Source organism: Rhinopithecus roxellana, chromosome 11 (assembly GCF_007565055.1).
Source record: "Rhinopithecus roxellana isolate Shanxi Qingling chromosome 11, ASM756505v1, whole genome shotgun sequence".
Classification (NCBI taxonomy): Eukaryota; Metazoa; Chordata; class Mammalia; order Primates; family Cercopithecidae; genus Rhinopithecus; species Rhinopithecus roxellana.
This window is the reverse complement of record NC_044559.1, coordinates 23,438,572-23,446,469: the sequence shown is the minus strand read 5'-3', so window position 1 is coordinate 23,446,469 and position 7,898 is coordinate 23,438,572.

Here is a 7,898-nt window from a genome sequence, read left to right as displayed (position 1 = left end):
CAATGCGGGCTCTTTTTTGGTTCCATATGAACTTTAAAGCAGTTTTTTCCAATTCTGTGAAGAAACTCATTGGTAGCTTGATGGGGATGGCATTGAATCTATAAATAACCTTGGGGAGTATGGCCATTTTCACGATATTGATTCTTCCTATCCATGAGCATGGTATGTTCTTCCATTTGTTTGTGTCCTCTTTTATTTCACTGAGCAGTGGTTTGTAGTTCTCCTTGAAGAGGTCCTTTACATCCCTTGTAAGCTGGATTCCTAGGTATTTTATTCTCTTTGAAGCAATTGTGAATGGAAGTTCATTCCTGATTTGGCTCTCTGCTTGTCTGTTACTGGTGTATAAGAATGCTTGTGATTTTTGCACATTAATTTTGTATCCTGAGACTTTGCTGAAGTTGCTTATCAGCTTAAGGAGATTTCGGGCTGAGACGATGGGGTTTTCTAAATATACAATCATGTCATCTGCAAACAGGGACAATTTGACTTCTTCTTTTCCTAACTGGATACCCTTGATTTCTTTCTCTTGCCTGATTGCCCTAGCCAGAACTTCCAACACTATGTTGAATAGGAGTGGTGAGAGAGGGCATCCCTGTCTTGTGCCAGTTTTCAAAGGGAATTTTTCCAGTTTTTGCCCATTCAGTATGATATTAGCTGTGGGTTTGTCATAAATAGCTCTTATTATTTTGAGGTATGTTCCATCAATACCGAATTTATTGAGCGTTTTTAGCATGAAGGGCTGTTGAATTTTGTCAAAAGCCTTTTCTGCATCTATTGAGACAATCATGTGGTTCTTGTCTTTGGTTCTGTTTATATGCTGGATTACGTTTATTGATTTGCGAATGTTGAACCAGCCTTGCATCCCAGGGATGAAGCCCACTTGATCATGGTGGATAAGGTTTTTGATGTGCTGCTGAATCCGGTTTGCCAGTATTTTATTGAGAATTTTTGCATCAATGTTCATCAGGGATATTGGTCTAAAATTCTCTTTTTTTGTTGTGTCTCTGCCAGGCTTTGGTATCAGGATGATGTTGGCCTCATAAAATGAGTTAGGGAGGATTCCCTCTTTTTCTATTGATTGGAATAGTTTCAGAAGGAATGGTACCAGCTCCTCCTTGTACCTCTGGTAGAATTCAGCTGTGAATCCGTCTGGTCCTGGACTTTTTTTGGTGGGTAGGCTATTAATTATTGCCTCAATTTCAGAGCCTGCTATTGGTCTATTCAGGGATTCAACTTCTTCCTGGTTTAGCCTTGGGAGAGTGTAAGTGTCCAGGAAATTATCCATTTCTTCTAGATTTTCTAGTTGATTTGCGTAGAGGCGTTTATAGTATTCTCTGATGGTAGTTTGTATTTCTGTGGGGTCAGTGGTGATATCCCCTTTATCATTTTTTATTGCATCTATTTGATTCCTCTCTCTTTTCTTCTTTATTAGCCTTGCTAGCGGTCTGTCAATTTTGTTGATCTTTTCAAAAAACCAACTCCTGGATTCATTGATTTTTTGGAGGGTTTTTTGTGTCTCTATCTCCTTCAGTTCGGCTCTGATCTTAGTTATTTCTTGCCTTCTGCTAGCTTTTGAATGTGTTTGCTCTTGCCTCTCTAGTTCTTTTAATCGTGATGTTAGAGTGTCAATTTTAGATCTTTCCTGCTTTCTCTTGTGGGCATTTAGTGCTATAAATTTCCCTCTACGCACTGCTTTAAATGTGTCCCAGAGATTCTGGTATGTTGTATCTTTGTTCTCATTGGTTTCAAAGAACATCTTTATTTCCGCTTTCATTTCATTATGTACCCAGTAGTCATTCAGGAGCAGGTTGTTCAGTTTCCATGTAGTTGAGCGGTTTTGATTGAGTTTCTTAGTCCTGAGTTCTAATTTGATTGCACTGTGGTCTGAGAGACAGTTCGTTATAATTTCTGTTCTTTTACATTTGCTGAGGAGTGCTTTACTTCCAATTATGTGGTCAATTTTGGAATAAGTGCGATGTGGTGCTGAGAAGAATGTATATTCTGTTGATTTGGGGTGGAGAGTTCTATAGATGTCTATTAGGTCCGCTTGGTGCAGAGATGAGTTCAATTCCTGGATATCCTTGTTAACTTTCTGTCTCGTTGATCTGTCTAATGTTGACAGCGGAGTGTTGAAGTCTCCCATTATTATTGTATGGGAGTCTAAGTCTCTTTGTAAATCTCTAAGGACTTGCTTTATGAATCTGGGTGCTCCTGTATTGGGTGCATATATATTTAGGAGAGTTAGCTCTTCCTGTTGAATTGATCCCTTTACCATTATGTAATGGCCTTCTTTGTCTCTTTTGATCTTTGATGGTTTAAAGTCTGTTTTATCAGAGACAAGGATTGCAACCCCTGCTTTTTTTTGTTCTCCATTTGCTTGGTAGATCTTCCTCCATCCCTTTATTTTGAGCCTATGTATGTCTCTGCATGTGAGATGGGTCTCCTGAATACAGCAGACTGATGGGTCTTGACTCTTTATCCAGTTTGCCAGTCTGTATCTTTTAATTGGAGCATTTAGTCCTTTAACATTTAAGGTTAATATTGTTATGTGTGAACTTGATCCTGCCATTATGATATTAACTGGTTATTTTGCTCGTTAGTTGATGCAGTTTCTTCCTAGCCTCGATGGTCTTTACATTTTGGCATGTTTTTGCAATGGCTGGTACCGGTTGTTCCTTTCCATGTTTAGGGCTTCCTTCAGGGTCTCTTGTAAGGCAGGCCTGGTGGTGACAAAATCTCTAAGCATTTGCTTATCTGTAAAGGATTTTATTTCTCCTTCACTTATGAAACTTAGTTTGGCTGGATATGAAATTCTGGGTTGAAAATTCTTTTCTTTAAGAACGTTGAATATTGGCGCCCACTCTCTTCTGGCTTGTAGAGTTTCTGCCGAGAGATCTGCTGTTAGTCTGATGGGCTTCCCTTTGTGGGTAACCCGACCTTTCTCTCTGGCTGCCCTTAAGATTTTTTCCTTCATTTCAACTTTGGTGAATCTGGCAATTATGTGTCTTGGAGTTGCTCTTCTGGAGGAGTATCTTTGTGGCGTTCTCTGTATTTCCTGAATTTGAATGTTGGCCTGCCCTACTAGGTTGGGGAAGTTCTCCTGGATGATATCCTGAAGAGTGTTTTCCAACTTGGTTCCATTTTCCCCCTCACTTTCAGGCACCCCAATCAGACGTAGATTTGGTCTTTTTACGTAATCCCATACTTCTTGCAGGCTTTGTTCATTTCTTTTTCTTCTTTTTTCTTTTGGTTTCTCTTCTCGCTTCATTTCATTCATTTGATCTTCAATCGCTGATACTCTTTCTTCCAGTTGATTGAGTCAGTTACTGAAGCTTGTGCATTTGTCACGTATTTCTCGTGTCATGGTTTTCATCTCTGTCATTTCGTTTATGATCTTCTCTGCATTAATTAGTCTAGCTGTCAATTCTTCCACTCTTTTTTCGAGATTTTTAGTTTCTTTGCGCTGGGTACGTAATTCCTCCTTTAGCTCTGATAAGTTTGATGGACTGAAGCCTTCTTCTCTCCTCTCGTCAAAGTCATTCTCTGACCAGCTTTGATCCGTTGCTGGCGATGGGCTGCGCTCCTTTGCAGGGGGAGATGCGCTCTTATTTTTTGAATTTCCAGCTTTTCTGCCCTGCTTCTTCCCCATCTTTGTGGTTTTATCTGTCTCTGGTCTTTGATGGTGGTGACGTACTGATGGGGTTTTGGTATAGGTGTCCTTCCTGTTTGATAGTTTTCCTTCTGACAGTCAGAAGGACTGTCTGTTGGTCTGTTGGAGATTGCTTGAGGTCCACTCCAGACGCTGTTTGCCTGGGTATCAGCAGCAGAGGTTGCCGAAGATAGAATATTGCTGAACAGCGAGTGTACCTGTCTGATTCTTCCTTTGGAAGTTTCCTCTCAGGGGTGTACTCCACCCTGTGAGGTGTGGGGTGTCAGACTGCCCCTAGTGGGGGATTTCTCCCAGCTAGGCTACTCAGGGGTCAGGGACACACCTGAGCAGGCAGTCTGTCCGTTCTCAGATCTCAACCTCTGAGTTGGGAGATCCACAGCTCTCCCCAAAGCTGTCAGACAGAGTCGTTCGCGTCTGCACCGGCCCCCGCTGTTTCCCCTGTTGGTCTTCAGCTGTGCGCTGTCCCCAGAGGTGGAGTCTACAGAGACAGGCAGGCTTCCTTGAGCTGCTGTGAGCTCCACCCAATTCGAGCTTCCCAGCAGCTTTGTTTACCTACTTAAGCCTCAGCAATGGCGGGCGCCCCTCCCCCAGCCTCGCTGCTGCCTTGCCGATAGATCCCTGCAGACTGCTGTGTTAGCAGTGAGGGAGGCTCTGTGGGCGTGGGACCCTCCCGGCCAGGCGTGGGATATATTCTCCTGGTGTGCCTCTTTGCTTAAAGCGCCGTATTGGGGTGGGAGTTACCCGATTTTCCAGGTGTTGTGTGTCTCAGTTCCCCTGGCTAGGAAAACGGATTCCCTTCCCCCTTGCACTTCCAGGTGAGGCGATGCCTCGCCCTGCTTCAGCTCTCGCTGGTCAGGCTGCAGCAGCTGACCAGCACCGATTGTCCGGCACTCCCTAGTGAGATGACCCCAGTACCTCAGTTGAAAATGCAGAAATCACCGGTCTTCTGTGTCGCTCGTGCTGGGAGTTGGAGACTGGAGCTGTTCCTATTCGGCCATCACCTGGCTAGTTTTTGTTTGGGTTTTTGTTTTGCTTTTCTTTTCCAGACGGAGTCTCACTCTGTCCAGGCTGGAAAGCAGTGGCTGGATCTCAGCTCACTGCAAGCTCCGCCTCCCAGGTTCATGCCATTCTCCTGCCTCAGCCTCCTGAGTAGCTGGGACTACAGGTGCCCGCCACCACACCCCGCTAATTTTTTGTATTTTTAGTAGAGATGGGGTTTCATCGTGTTGGCCAGGATGGTCTCGATGTCCTGACCTCAGGATCCACCTGTCTTGGCCTCCCAAAGTGTTGGGATTACAGGCGTGAGCCACCACACCCGGCCATGCCCAGCTAGTTTTTATATTTTTAGTAGAGACGGGGTTTCACCATGTTGGCCAGGCTGGTCTGGAACTCCTGACCTCAGGTAATCCACCCGCCTCAGCCTCCCAAAGTGCTGGGATTACAGGCCTGAGCCACCGCACCCAGCCATCATTTTTATTATTTATTTATTTATTTATTTTGAGACAGCTCACACCATTGCCCAGGCTGAAGTGCAGTGGCACAATCTCAGCTCACTGCAACCTCTGTCCCAGGTTCAAGCGATCTCCTGTCTCAGCCCTCAAGTAGCTGGGATTACAGGCGCCTGCCACCACGTCCGGCTAATTTTTGTATTTGTTGTTGTTGTTGTTGAGATGGAGTCTCACTTTGCCACCCAGGCTGGAGTGTAGTAACGTGATCTCAGCTCAGTGCAACCTCCGCCTCCTGGGTTCAAGCGATTCTCCTGCCTCAGCCTCCCAAGTAGCTGGGATTACAGGCGTGTACCACCATGCCCGGCTAATTTTTTCTATTTTTACTAGAGATGGGGTTTCATCACGTTGGCCAGGTTGGTCTTGAACTCCTGACTTCACATGATCCACCTTCCTCAGCCTCTCAAAAGGCTGGGACTACAGGCATGACCCCACCGTGCCTGGCTCCCATTTATTTATTGAGGGGCCTTTTAAAAAACAAAAAAATCTGTTTTGCATAAATTAATTATACAAAAATTATTTATTTATTTCTAGGGTCAGGGTCTTGCTATCCTGCCCAGGCTGGGCTCAAACTCCGAAGCTTTATAAAGGGATCCTCCTGCCTCACCCTCCCCAGTAGCTTGGACTACAGGTATCCCACACTGTACCCTACTTACATAAAAAGATTTTAACTCTTTTTTTTTTTTTTGAGACGGAGTCTCGCTCTGTCGCTCAGGCTGGAGTGCAGTGGCCGGATCTCAGCTCACTGCAAGCTCCGCCTCCCGGGTTTACACCATTCTCCTGCCTCAGCCTCCCGAGTAGCTGGGACTACAGGCGCCCGCCACCTCGCCCGGCTAGTTTTTTGTATTTTTTAGTAGAGACGGGGTTTCACCGTGTTAGCCAGGATGGTCTTGATCTCCTGACCTCGTGATCCGCCCATCTCGGCCTCCCAAAGTGCTGGGATTACAGGCTTGAGCCACCGCGCCCGGCCGATTTTAACTCTTTATCATATTTGCTGCAAATATATTTCTCAGCATATTGCTTTCTTGTTTGTTCTGTTTAGAGGTTTGGTTTAGTTTTTACTTATACACATATACACCAAAGTTGTAAATTTGTATGTAGTCAAACTGGTCATTCTTTCCTTTTTTTTTGGTTTTAATTAGGACAAAATTTACTCTTTTCCTTTTTGATTTCTTCTATAGTATTTAAGCTTGCAAGTTTATCACCCACACACATATTCCTACAAGGCTGATGAATACTATTTAATCTCATTTTCTTCTAACTTTATTTACTTACATTTAATTCTTTAATCTTTTTTGTTTTCTTTTTTCTTTTCCTTTTTTTTTTTTTTTTTTTTCTTTTTTGATGGAGTATTCTCTGTCACCCAGGCTGGAGTGCAATGGTGCTATCTCAGTTTACTGCAACCTCAGCCTCCCAGGTCAAGCAATTCTCCTGCCTCAGCCTCCCGTAGCTGGGATTACAGGTGGCCACTACCACACCTGATTAATTTTTTTTTCTATTTTTAGTAGAGACAGGGTTTTACCACGTTGGCCAGGCTTGAACTCCTGACCTCAGGTGATCCACCCACCTCAGCCTCCCAAAGCACTGGGATTACAGGCGTGAGCCACCATGCTCTGCCTAATTCTTTAATCTTGTATTTGTTTTATAAGTTAGGGGCCGGGCGCAGTGGCTCAAGCCTGCAATCCCAGCACTTTGGGAGGCTGAGACGGGCAGATTACGAGGTCAGGAGATCGAGACCATCCTGGCTAACACGGTGAAACCCCATCTCTACTAAAAAAATACAAAAAAACTAGCCGGGCGAGGTGGCGGGCACCTGTAGTCCCAGCTACTCGGGAGGCTGAGGCAGGAGAATGGCATAAACCTGGGAGGCGGAGCTTGCAGTGAGCTGAGATCCAGCCACTGCACTCCAGCCCGGGCGACAGAGCGAGACTCCGTCTCAAAAAAAAAAAAAAAAAAAAAAATTTATGTTAGGATCTTTTTGTGTGGTTTGGTTTGGGTTTTCTACATTGCTAGTAGCATAGACCTCATAGCCTCCTAATTAGTTTCCCTTCTCCAGTTCTACACACTACATCAAACTAATCTTATGAAAAAATAATAATAATAACAGATCTGAGTAGGTCACTTCTCTGTTGAAAAACTTGCGGTGGTTTTCCATTCTCTATAAAATTAAGTCTAAACTTTGTTGGCCAGGCTGGTCTTGAACTCCTGACCTCAGGTGATCTACCCGCCTCGGCCTCCCAAAGTGCTGGGAGTACAGGCATGAGCCACTACACCCGGCCCTTTCTCTTTTTTCTGGAAGGCAGGGACCAGCTCTTAAACATGACCTGCATTAGATCCTTTGGTGACAACCCATTACATTTGGATAAAATTCAAAATCCTTGCTGGTTCTGTGACCTTAGGCAAGCTGTTTGACCTCTCTGTTCCTTAGTTTCCTCCTATGTAAATAGAATGGGAGACAGCTGGGCATAGTAGTCCATGCCTTTAGTCCTAGCTATTTGAAAGGCTGAGGCGTAAGAATCCTTTGAACCCAGGAGTTCATGGCTGAGGTGAGATATGATAGCATCATTGTACTCCAGCCCAGGTGACAATGAGACCCTGTCTCACAAAATAAATAAATAAAAATAAAAAATAGGCCAGGTGCAGTGGCTCAAGCCTGTAATCCCAGCACTTTGGAAGGCCGAGACGGGCAAATCATGAGGTCAGGAGATCGAGACCATCCTGGC